At 45.4% G+C, this 13,095-nt stretch overlaps 1 protein-coding gene across 2 annotated transcripts in view; it reads right to left on the bottom strand.

Moving 5' to 3' along the window:
• Positions 1 to 5,984: 5,984 nt before the first annotated feature.
• Positions 5,985 to 13,095, bottom strand: part of CDK14 (cyclin dependent kinase 14) — a 677,451-nt gene continuing 670,340 nt past the window's right edge. For both annotated transcript variants that reach the window (XM_015095181.4, XM_004007703.5), the window contains one exon: positions 5,985 to 9,351. The gene's annotated coding sequence lies outside the window, so the exon portion shown is untranslated. The remainder of the gene's footprint in view (positions 9,352 to 13,095) is intronic.

The following is a 13,095-nucleotide window of genomic DNA, read 5'->3' as shown; positions in this document are numbered from 1 at the left end:
CTGCCTTGCAAGCAGATTCTTTACCAACTGAGCCACTAGGGAAAACCAACAAACACATAAATGAAGTTGAAAAAAAAAAAAAGGAACTGGTAACGTGCCTGGTTTGATTTTAGAATGCTACAGACTGATTACGGTGATTGCTGGAGACTCAGAAATGTCTGTAGCGGCTCTCCTATGCCTATCCCACCAAACAGCTGTATACCTATGCAAAGTATGTTGGCTATAGGGAGCAAATAACTTGCCGCTTTAGTTCACAGATCTTCAGCCCAAGAACTGGACTCAGGAAGCTGTCACAGAGAGTCTGCACTTACAGAGCCTCATCTGCAGCACCTGAACTTGGCTTGGATGATGGAACGCTGGACCTCGTGTGAATGGATGCCATCCAGAAGAGGTATGTGGGAAGGGGTGAGTATGTTTTGCTTCCCAGGTAACACTAGTGGTAAAGAATCTACTTGCCTATGCAGGAGGTGTAAGAGATGCCAGTTCAATCATTTGGTTGGGAAAATCCCCTGGAGGAGGGTGTGGCAACCCACTCCAGTATTCTCGCTTGGAGAATTCCAGGGACAGAGGAGCCTGGTGGGCTACCGTCCATAGAGTCACGAGGAGTTGGACATGACTGAAGAGACTTAGCACGCACTCACGAGTATATTTTGCAAGTGGGATCAATATATCTAACTTGTGGTCAGAGGGCAGGCTGTTGTGGTTTTACAGCATACCCACAATTTTTTGACATTCATTTCACCAAAGGATGGAGTCTAATTCTCCTCCCTTTAAATATAGGCTGGACTTTGTGACTCACTTCTAACAGATGCAATGCCAGGTCATAAAAAGCAATACACCTTCTCCCTGGTTCTCTTCTTCTCTTGGTGCATGTGTTGGGAGCCTTGAGCCACGGTATGAACTTGAGCCATCATGCTTAAGAGACCTCGTGGAGGAGTCACATGCAGTTAGAGGTGCTCTGCCCTAGTTGTTTCAGCCCCTAGCTCTTTGAGACGTCCCGACTCTGGCACCAGATATATGAGTTATTGTTCATTCGCTCAGTCATGTCCGATTCTTTTTGGACTGCAGCACACCAGGCTTCCCTGTCTTTCACCATCTCCCGGAGCTTGCTGAAACTCATGTCCATTGAGTCGGTGATGCCATCCAACTGTCTCATCCTCTGTTGCGCCTTCTCCTCCTGCCCTTAGTCTTTCCCAGCTGCAGTGTCTTTTCCAACCAGGTGGCTCTTTGCATTAGGTGGCCAAAGGACTGGAATTTTAGCTTCAGCATCAGTCCTTCCAATGAATGTTCAGGGTTGATTTCCTGTGGAATTGTAAGTGATGAGCCTTAAACATGACCCTGGCTAAGTCACCATCTGACTTTAGTCTCATGAGAAATCTCAAACCAGAACAACCCGACTGAACTGTTCCTGATCTCCTGACCCACAGCATTATGAGAGATATTAATAATAAGTAACTGTTGTTTTTAAGACACTAAATTTTGGGGTGATTTGTTAAGTAGCAATAGATAATCAGAACTTGGGGTACCAGTCACATTTTATTCTGCATAAGTGGGAATCCCTGGGGTTCCTCAGCGAGATGGTAACCCAGAGGCATGTGCAAAGCCAGCTGTCAGTGTGGCTTGACATGAGTGTGTGCTTAGTCGCTCACTCATGACTACTTGGCCTACTCTTGCGATCCCACAGAGTGTAGCCCACCAGGCTCCTCTGTCCATGGGATTTTCCAGGCAAGAATACTGGAGTGGGTTGCCATGCCCTCCTGCAGGGGATCTTCCCAATTTAGGGATCGAACCCAGGTTTCCTGCACTGCAGGTGGATGTTTTACCATCTGGGCCACCATGGAGTTTTCCCCTGAAACATCCTCCCAAAGCGTATAGAGCTGGTGCCCAGGGGCTGGTCTAGGAGGGGCTGTTTGCCAAGGATATGGACAGGCTGTGATGCAGGGGACTGGGGTGTTCACATGCACACATGCTAGCTACATGCCGCCAGGTTTCGGTGAGGAGTCGAAGAATTCTAAGAACAAACTTGGCTTTCTAGGTCATTATGAAGACGTATTTGTCAAGGTAAGAGAATAGGATTTCTTTAACTTTTTGTCAGTTGCATTTAGAGTTTGAAATATTTAGTTATATGGTAAGTGGGCTTCCATTTTGACTCTGCTCTGGGTCTTGCAAGTGTCAGGGTTGGTCCTGGCCTACACCATCACCAGGGCCCATTTTAAACCAAGGAAAGCAACCCACAGCCCCCGGGACAAATCCCTGCCCATTGCATGCTTTTATACAGGCTGTCAGCTACCAATGGGCTTTACTTATAAAACAGCTTTTAAAAATCAAAAGCAAAATATTTCATAACATATCTATATGTGAAAATTACATGAAATTCAAACCTCAGTGCCCCATAAATTGTTTTATGGGAACACAGCCATGCTCACTCATTTATGTATTGGGCACGGCTGCTTTCACACTCTAACAGAATCGTGAGTCAACCCTGCAGTGAGCCGACAGAGACGGTATGGCTCAGAAAGTGGAATTTACTGTCTGGCTCTTAGAGAAAGTTTGTCTGCTCGCTTCCTGGAGGATCAGACAGACAGGAGGAAGGGAAGAGTCTTGCAGTTCTCTCGTGGGGTGCATGATAGAAATACCTGCTGAGCACCCAAACAGACCCGTGCCAGGGATCCACCCTCCATATTTCTAGAGTGAATTGGTCTGGGGTATGGGTGCCTTCCAAACCTTCCCATGATTCTAATGAGAGCCGGAGCTGCGAGCCACTGGGCTGAGGGGATTGGATATCCGAGGGTCTGAATTTCCCAAACGTTCGGCAGAATAAGAACTTGTTCTTGCTTGCCCCAAGGCTCTGCGAGCTACTCAGTTACTCCATTTGGCTGAAGATGGAGGGAGAGAAGAGTCATTGTTTCACACCGTAGTAGGATGTATTAGCTAAGCTGTGTGTGAGCAAGCTAAGTGGCTTCACTTGTGCCTGACTCCTTGCAACCCTATAGATGGTAGCCTGCCAGGCTCCTCTGTCAGTTCTGCAGGCAAGAATACTAGAGTGGGCTGTCAGATCCTCCTCCTGGGGATCTTACCCACCCAGGGATGGAACTCATGTTTCTTACCTCTCTTGCATTGGCAGGCGGGTTCTTTCCCACTAGCGCCACCTGGGAAGCCCTCAAACTAAGCTGCATTTGAACCTAAATCCTTGAACCGCTGCTTCAAACACATGTCCCTGGATGTCCCCAGCATTGCCACGTCACTCGGGCAGGCAGACCTTGCCTGCTATAGAAGGTACCCCTGCCGGGCCCTTTCTCAGGATTCACTCCAACAGGGAATCCTCACCCCATCTTTGCCGCGTGCCCGCTGTAATTATTGGTGTTCTCGCAGGGAAGGAGAAAAGAGACAACTCTATCAGAATCCCATTCTCCCCCGGCACATTCAGCACCGTCAGTGGAGGCTGGCTCGAGGGGGCTGCAGGCCTGCTCTGCGCTATTATTGTGCCTGGCTTCGGCTCAGCATGACTCAACGCAGACAATAAGCACACCGAGAGCACAGGGATGAACCGTAAATACGAAGCCTGGGATTTTTTTTTTTTTTTTAAGTCTTGTCAGTTTTCTCCTGATTTGTGTCCTTTATCCCAGCCCCCTCTGCTGTATAAGCTCCTCAAAGCTAATGCCCATAACGCCACCACCCACTGGTAGCAGCAGGCTACTGGACCACGGCAGGGCCTCGTGGCAGAGCTTTCACAATGCCCGCCATTCTTCAGCGACCAGGACGTGTTAACCTAAGCGGCACCGGGTTGCTCCAACACCTTCCCCTCTGGTTTCTCTTTCCTCTGGGGACCAACAGCAAGTGGAGGAGTGCCGCCCCCTGACTCGCATCGCTTGCCTCAAGGAGCCTCCGTCGCATGCTCCCACCTGGCCGAGCTGGAACCGGCCCCCGGCCCCCACCTGCTGAAAAAGCACAGCGAGACACTGGGCAATTAAGGAGCTGAAAGATGATCCTCGTCTCTACTGCCCCATTTGAAAAGTCTGAACTGTTTCTCAAAGCTATTTCTTTGGCCTTCTGTGGATCCCAGCTCTCCCCCTGCTTGTGGGATGACGTCACCCCAGCTACGCAGCGGAGCCCCGCCCCGCCCCGCCCCGCCCCTACTGGGAATGACGTCAGCAATGGCATCTGTCCGCTCTCCTGTCAATCACCAACGTGGGATGATGGCGTATGTTTTGCTCCCTTGAAACAGCCTCAAGGAACATGTTATTGTTCCGACCCTTGTACAGTTCTAATCAGTTTCCAAGGTCACTCGTGGCTCCCATTTAACTAAGAAATGTGCCTATTTTCTCCATCTTGCCTACCATGAAGTCTGCTTCTACGCCAGGGGTCCCCAACCCTCCCCGCAAACAAGCCCGTAACCTGTTAGGAAGCCCACCACAGCGGGTGAGTGGTGGGTGAGCTGATCAAAGCTCCCTCTGCCCCTCTCCATTGCTCTCCATCACTGGCGTTACCACTTGAACCATCCTGTTTCCCTCCCCACCCCCTCAACCCCACAGCCCCTGTCCATGGAGAAAAATTGTCTTCCATGAGACCGGTCCCTGTTGCCAAAAAGGCTGGGGACTGCAGCTCTACACCCTCCCCGTCTCAGAACCCACTGGGGAGGCCAGAACTGTGTGGAAATGTGCGTGCCTTTGACATAGATGACTAGATGCTTCAGGGAAACGGCAGGGGCAGTTGAGGGCTGGAGACGCAGGGCTCTCATTAACTTTTGCAGCATGCAATTCACATCAACTGGGAATACTTAAATTCGGTTCTGTGACAGTGTCAGCTTGTGGGGGCTTATAAACCGTACCATCACAGGAGTTACCGGGAAAGGAGCCAGGGAAAGGACACCGAAGTACCTGCTGTTGGGGGGTGAGGGTCTGCTTAGGGGGAGAAAGCCAGGGGTCCAGCTCCTCTTAACATGAGATATGAATTTTGATATTTTCTCTTCAAAGAGAAACATTTAAAGATCACCCAACTGCATATCTGGAAGTTGGAAGAAAGCAAGCAGTGTGGGGAAAAAAAGTGAGCAGATTTTACACATTCTTTTGTATTCCTAATACTTGGTGATGTGCCTGGCAGTTTAGACACTGAAAAATATTTGTTGGATCAAAGAACGAATGAATGCATGCCCATGTGTTGTGAACTTTATTATCAATTCATGGCGATTTGTTGGGGTTATGAAGATCCAACAAGAAAGAAGAGGTGGTGATAGAAATGAGACTGGCCTCCCCAGGTGGCAAGGTCCCTCCCAGGGCAGCGCCCAGCAGTGCTGGGTCAGGTGCGGGTGCCCGCTCGGCAGGGTTCAGAGAAGTGTGCTCCGTTGCCCAAACAGTAATGCCTCTGACAGAATGTCAGCATGTTCGGGCTTTGATTTGTATTCAATGGAGGGTAACCTATTCACCTTTCTCCTTTGCCTTTATCAATCCTAAAGGAAATCAACCCTGAATATTCACTGGAAGGACGGATAGTGAAGCTGAAGCCCCAATACTCTGGCCACCTGATGCAAACAGCCAACTTGTTGGAAAAGACCTTGTTGCTGGGAAAGATTGAGGGCAGGAAGAGAAGAGATCAACCAAGGGTGAGATGGCATCACCAATTCAACGGACATTGAGTTTGAGCAAAGGGGGAATTTAACAGATACCTGGCACATCCCAGCTAACTCGCGCCTTCACATATCCCAAAGCATGGTATACTTGGTCTCTTATTTGCACTATTCCCTCCCCCCCGCTTTTTTCTCTTTTTTTGGGCCACACTGTGTGGCTTGTGGGATCTTAGCTCACCAGTCAGGGATTGAACCTGGTCCCCCTGAACTGGAAGCTGGGAGCCTTAACCACTGACTGCCAGGGATGTCCCTATACTTTAAGCCTGGTTGTGTCTAAGAGTATTTAAGATAATGTTTCTTTGATGGAATATAAGGTGTTATTTGAGACTCACCAAGAAGATGTACCAAAAAAAAAAAAATGTACAGAGATTCTGCTATACTTTATTCCATATCATGTTACAAGAAAACAACAGTGACAGCCGACAAACCATTACGTCTTTCATAATACAGACAAATTACAATTGGTAACAAATATGCAACATGAATTATTCCATTCTCCTTTACTATGTATCATTTTGAAGGATAACAGTTTTCTGAATGATGCTAGCTCATTTCTTAGGTACCAACCTCCTGTTAGAAAGTACACATTTCAGTGTATCATATATAAAAAAAAAAAAGATAAAAGAAAAATTTAAAAAATCCACTCCCAACTAGAGACTCTAGATTTTGTATGTGCCTCTAAAATATGCTGCTATAGGAAAGGAATGAGGAGACTGCTTATTTGATTTGATTTTGTTTGGTTTGGCTTTTGGTGTCTGAGAAAATTATAAGGCAGTAGCACATATGGTTTCCTCTGCCTACAAGCTGGTAAGGGAGATGGAAGTTCTATGCAATTATGCAGCATATTCCTATGTATAAGGGGCAGGCAATAATCTACCCCAGTATGTACAGCCTAAACATCCTCTTATATAACAAAGATTACAAAACCAGTAATATTCACAGATGATTATCTTGTGTAGACTCATTACCTAAGGTATTGATTACACTGGCTATCATGTACACACTGAGGAAAGGATACCAAGAGACCGTGCTTTCTGCAAGCTTGAAGGCTCCTCAGGGACTCATCTTGTCACTCTTGGGAGGGAGGAATAGCTTCTCATCCTTGTGTTACTGGAGGGACAGCCATTCCCATCTTACACCCCTGTTTTGCTTTTTTTTCTGAGTACTGCAAACATTTTTTTTTCCATGTCCTGTGTATCTTGTATCTTTAAGTCAACCAAACTCTTCCTTCAAGACAATGGAAACGAAGTCCCAGGTTTCCTTTCAGAGCACTGTGTGTGCGGTCATGTGGATAGAGCTACCATGCTAACATGTTCCAACTATTCCAGCTGTTTGAACTGAAGCTACTCCTTCATATAAAAATATCTCACAAAACATTCCAGTGCTTTCTCAACAGAATAATAAATCTGCTCATGAACACAGTCTCGAGTGATTTTCATGGCTGTCCTCAGTGAGAGGAGAGGGAAAAAAGGAAAAGGTAGTTGCAAGTGGGAGAGGAAAGAGAAGGAAACTTTGGATGTCCCGAACCAACGGCAAGCAAGGGGAACCAGAGGTCTCCTAAGTGAGACCCTTCTGAAACACATCACTGTAATAAAACATATTCCTTTTACTGAGCAGTATCACATTTCATTTTGCAAGAGAAACTGTCAGTAATAGGGTCACAGATCTGTGGATAACTTAACATTTCTAAGTGAAGTCTTTAAACATTAAATATCTTCAAATTTTCAAGTTAGAAAACTTATTATGTAGCAAGACTTCATCATCAGTTGCCCTTGGTTTAAACCTCATTAAGTACAAAAGCTCTGCCTCTCCCCCAGAATGAATAATTCAGACAAATCACAGGAGAGGCTTGTTTTCTGATTGCAGGTCAAGTTTTCTTCCCATGTTTACTTTAAGAAATCCTAAAGTAAATACACATTAAGTCAAAATCCCTCTGCAGACTTCCAAAGAGTTGGAATGTGTGAAAGAAGAACCGGAAGGAGTTCTAGGTGGCAAAGAGTAAACATTCTGGCCTTGGATAACTTTTCCTCTCTTTTAAATCAACCAGTAAATGGCTTAGCACTCAGAAGTTTACAATGAATGCTACTTTGGGGACAAGATGGATTGTGACCTTAACATCTATCCTCACATCCCATTCCAGGGAAAGTACCGTTTTAATGTTAAGAAATTCTGGGTCCGATTTCCTATGTGTAGTGGGTTTGACCACAGAAAAGCTTTTCCTTCACCTGACGCTCAGGGAAAAGTCTTTGTCAAGCTGGCTGGTAATTCCTATTCTTGACCCTAGAAAGTGCGACTCTCCTCTCTAACAGGCAAGGTAAAACAAGGTACATGCTGGGATTTCCATAAGAACTGGTGTCCTGAGGAGCTAGGTTTCATGCTCTAGATGACGCTTCCTAACTTTCCCATTAGCCTCAGTGTTATTTGGCATCTGCAGCGGGGGCTGCCCCGCCAGGAACAGACCTGTGCCAGGCAGCGCTCCCCCGGATCAAAATCCGCACGCCCAGCCCACATCTCGCTCCATTCACGTATTCGCCTTCATCCTCCAGGGTCTCTCAACTTCTTAAACAAGCGAAGCCAGGCTTTTCTCTTTTTCCCCCCTTTCCATCTTTAAAGCAAGACTCCTGCCTTGTCTCTAACACCTGCATCCGTGCAGTTATTCCCGGAGACTGTTTACAGGTAGGGTACCCAATTATGCCTTCCAATCAGCTTGGAATGTTTAAAAAAGAAAATGTGGTTCAAAGGTGCTTTGGTGTAAACGGGAAAGTTTCACACTCTGGATAACTTGGTAATCTGCTTTTTCAATGTTGACTAGTAAAGACAGTATTTGGGGCTCATCCAGAGGATATAAGTCTTTTGCACCCACGATTTAAACATTCTGTTCCTCACTTTTCACCATTTAGAAAATACAAAGCATAACAAAGTGGATGGAAAAAATAAGATGTTGACAAGACCCAGAAAACATGTAAAAAGTTACCTCAATTTCCAGAGGTTCAAAAGGAAGCGATTTATCCCTGTCTTTGTTCTTAATGTTTCATATTTGTTTCTTCACTTCCAGCCTGCTCGGAGAACAGTCATGCTATGTGGCTTGAAGATGCTAAGCAGATTCCGATATCTTATATAAATGTGCAGTTGTTTCCGAGAGAAAAAAAAAAAAAAGCATATTTGCAAACGTTCTCAAAAGGAAGAGACAAGTGGTGCTCCACCGCCAGAGACCAAGTTGTCAAGTCAGTCAGAGAACATGGGTTTGCTTCAGCTACAATTTTCCTTCCTGGTGGCTGCAAAATGTGCACTGCTCTCAAAGAAAACACACATTGTTTCATGCCACTATGTGGCTTTCAAGTACAGACATTACTGAGGAAGTGTGAACACCGAGTGTGTTGTCTTAATGTATTTAAGACATGGCTGGTGAAAGCATAAAAACCTTTACAGAGACGCTGCGGTGCAGAGGGAAATCAAACAAAATCAAACGCAAAAGACTGAAAAGAATACATGCCATGTATCAGTAAGCAAAACTTAATCTTCACACAGTTCTTGGAAATCACAAGGTATCCAAATGCGTGCAAGGTTTTAAATAAATTGCGGAGAAAACAGGGTCTTGTCAGCTTCAATTTTCTTCTAAGTGAAATCCACCCCAGGGAGCGAAAGGAAACTGATCCATGAATCCCTTCGTATTATTGGCCACTTCATTAATTTTTTTTTTTCCTCCCCAGAACGATGACAACTTAATCCTGGAAGGAGGAAAAGAGAAAACTGTTACATGTTAAAAAACAAAACAAGCAAATCTTACATCATTCTTTTTCCAAAATTACACAAGACATCGAAAGTGCTCAGGCCAAAGGGAGCCTGTCCATTTTTTTTCCACAGCTACCTCAAGCATTCTCTTGAGCCAAGACAGTTCTTAAAATACAATAAACACATGTTCTGATTGCATTTTCTTCCATTAAAATAATTCAACTCCATGAATTTAAATGGTCTAACCTCCTCTTGGATTATTTAGAGAAAAAGAAATTCAGCAAATCTCCTTCCTCAAGTCATTAGCACTAATACTGGTCTTAATTAAGTGCCTGTGGCATCATACAGATCATTAAAAGGACAGATCGTATTCATTTTTTGGACATGAAATAGAAAAACGGATCACTTTTTTTTTTTTTAATCCAGCTGCATATGCATCCACAGTGCTGACTATCAGACCTAGTTTCAGCAGAATGAAAATTGGCCAGCATGACCTGAATTGCCAGGCTCTTCCCACCACCCTGCATACAACTGTGGGTTTCCAGTGATGCCTGCTTAAATTCGGTAACTGCTTCCGAATGGAATGTGAACCATTCCAGAAGAAAGGAGGAATGTTCACTCCGCTTCTCTCTCTGTTTCTTTTTGGCCCTTCAGCATTGAGTTTCTAAGACAGGAAAAGAATGTCTTGCTAGGAAGGGTGAAAAGAAATGCTGCCAAGGCAAGGCACACAGCTGAGAGATTCTATCCATCAGCTCCATGGAGGCCCAGGACCAACTCATTATCTCAGTAGAGAAGCTGGAGGTCACCTGTCCCCTTCCACAGTGCCACACGGTCCCCCTCCTGGGCAGACAGGACCCCATGGCCCCTGTCGAGACCTCATAGTGCAGTTGCCTTACCGCTGCCCTTGGAGGCTGTGCTGCCAAGCATGTCATCCTGAATGGCACAGCCTTGACCATCTGACAGTGAAGAACCATTAGAATAGTACCCTTTCCACCCTCTACTCATCCCCCTCCCCCCACCTACTATGAGGATTTTTAAAAGGTTAACTTTCCACCTTGTTTTAAAAGTTGACATGAAATTCACATAACACAAAATTAACCATCTTTCAAGTATACAATCCCTGAGTTGGGAAGATCCTGTGGAGAAGGAAATGGCAACCCACTCCAGTATTCTTGCCTAGAGAATCCCATGGACAGAGGAGCCTGGCGGGCTACAGTCCATGAGGTTGCAGAGAGTCACACATGACTCAGCAACTGAGCATGCACGCAGAGCGTATGATTAACTGGCCCTTAGTGCCTTCACAGCCTTGCGCAACCGGCACCTCTATTTAATTCCAAAACACTTCCGTCACCCCCAAAGGGTAGCTTATATTCTTTACTTATATTTCTCATATCCTTTACTCCCATTCTTCCCTTGCCCCAGCCTCTGGCAGCAATGAATGTACTGTCTGTCTCTACATGTTCACCTATTCTGGAAATTTCATGTGAATGGAATCATACAATATGCGATGTCTGGTTTCTTTCACTTAACATAACGTTCCTAACGCTCACCCGTGTTGTAGCTTTTGCCAGTACCTCATTCTTTTTTATGGCCGAATAATATTCCGTTATATGAATATAAGACATTATGTTTATCGATTCATGAACTGACATATGCTTGGGTTAGTTTCACCTTTTGGCTATTGTGAATAGTGCTGCTATGAACATGCATGTACAAATATTTGACTCCCTGTTTTCCATTCTTTTGGGTAACAATTAGAAGTGGAATTGCTGGGCCATATAGTAATTCTGTTTAGCTTTTTGAGGAACTGGCAAATCATTTTCCACAGTGGCTGCAACATTTTATAATCCCACCAGAAATATACAAAGGTTCTAATTTCGCCACATCCTTGCTAACATTTGGTATTTTCTGGTTTTTGTGTGTGTGTGTTTGCTTTTTCTTAATTATAGAAAAACTAGTAGATGTATCTGGTATCTCATTGTGATTTTGATTTGCATCCCCCTTATGATTGGTGATGTTTAACACCTTTTCATGTGCTTGTTGACCATCTGAATATTTCATCTGAAGAAATATATATTTCTTCTTTGAATGAAATATTCAAGTCCTTCACCCATTTTTAAACTGGGTTGTTTGTTGTTGAGTTATAGGAGTTTTTTAAAATATATATATTTTGGATAGTAATCTCTTGATTTGCAAATATGTACTCCCATTCTGTGGGATGCCTTTTCATTGTATTGATAGTGCCCTTTGAGGTACAAACATTTTAATGATGTCCATCTTACCCATTTTTTTTCTTTTGTTGCTCATGGTTTTTTAGTGTGTTAGTGGCTCAGTTGTGTCAAACTCTTTGTGATCACAGGGACTGTAGCCTGCCAGGCTCTTCTATTCGTGGAATTCTATCCAGGCAAGAATACTAGAGTGGGTTGCCATTCCCTTCTCCAGGGGATCTTCCTGACCCAGGGATTGAACCCAGGTCTCCTCACTGCCGCCAGATTCTTTACCACCTGAGAGGTCCATGTCATATCTAAAAATCCATTGTTAAATCTAAGGTCATGAAGATTCACCCCTATTGTTTTCTTCTAAGAGATGCCAGTTCTTCCAGGAGGCTTGCCCACCCTGGCCAAACAGGAGTCGGGGTTTGTCCTGACATCTGCTTGCCAAGACCCAGGTGGCAGGTGGGTTCTTTACCACTCCAGCCGCCTGGGAAGCCCGAGGTGAAGCAGTCATTGCCTGCCTCTCCTCACTCCAGCACTTTTACTGGCAGAAGGCAGACCCCAAGGTCAGGCCCCCAAGCTGACCTTCTGAGCTAGAGACTTCATGCAGTGCTCCTGAGGTGTGGGGGCACTGACTGTGGGGGAGCGCCTAGGGTAGCAGGTGGCGTCGCTGTGCTCCTGAGTAGGCTTGGTTTTGTTGGCCATCCTCTCCCTAGAGCATAGCCCAGATCCAGCGCAGGTCCTCAGCCAACAGCTGTGGTTTGAACAGGAAGGAGAAAGGCAGACTTGGAGACCCTGGGAGTGGAATATGTTCTCAGATGTTAGTCACCCTGGCATGGTGACGGGGGGCAGCTGCTACGCCTCTGCTGTTGCTGAAAGACCGAAGGGCTGGGACCAGAGCAGGCCATCTCCAGATACCCCGCAGGCTGAGAAGCCTGGGTCCAATTAACACCTGCCTATAGGCTGAACATTTCTTTTTTTAACTCCATGACATTCTATTTGAAAGAAAGAAATGATTTGATTTTCAGTATTTTCAGGACTTCGGGCTTCCCAGGTGGCTGGAGTGGTAAAGAACCCACCTGCCAATGCAGGAGGTGTAAGAGATGTGAGTTCAATCCCTGGGTCAGGAAAATCCCCCAGAGGAGGGCATGGTAACCCACTCCAGTGTTCTTGCCTGGGAAATCCCATGGATAGAGGAGCCTGGCAGACTACAATCCATGGGGTTTCTAAAGAGTCGGACATGACTGAAGCGACCTAGTATGCACACATATTTGATTTCATGTAACCATAAGCTGTCCACAGCATGTAACTGTCCTATTGGGCTGATTTGAGACACACATTGATTGTGCGTATCCTTGCCTTTGCCCTGATTCTTTGCCCGTAACCTCTAGGAGAACCCTATGGATCTAACCCAGGGCATAAGCAGAGTTGGGGAACGAAGGATAAACATAATAATCGTAATTGGATAGTAAGTGGTGAAAACAGTGATGATGAAGAGTCTATTACTTAGGTTGAGGCTCAGACATT

The sequence above is a fragment of the Ovis aries genome, chromosome 4 (genome assembly GCF_016772045.2).
Source record: "Ovis aries strain OAR_USU_Benz2616 breed Rambouillet chromosome 4, ARS-UI_Ramb_v3.0, whole genome shotgun sequence".
Lineage (NCBI taxonomy): Eukaryota > Metazoa > Chordata > Mammalia > Artiodactyla > Bovidae > Ovis > Ovis aries.
The sequence above is the reverse complement of the archived record's forward strand: the minus strand, read 5'-3'. Positions and strand labels throughout refer to the sequence as shown.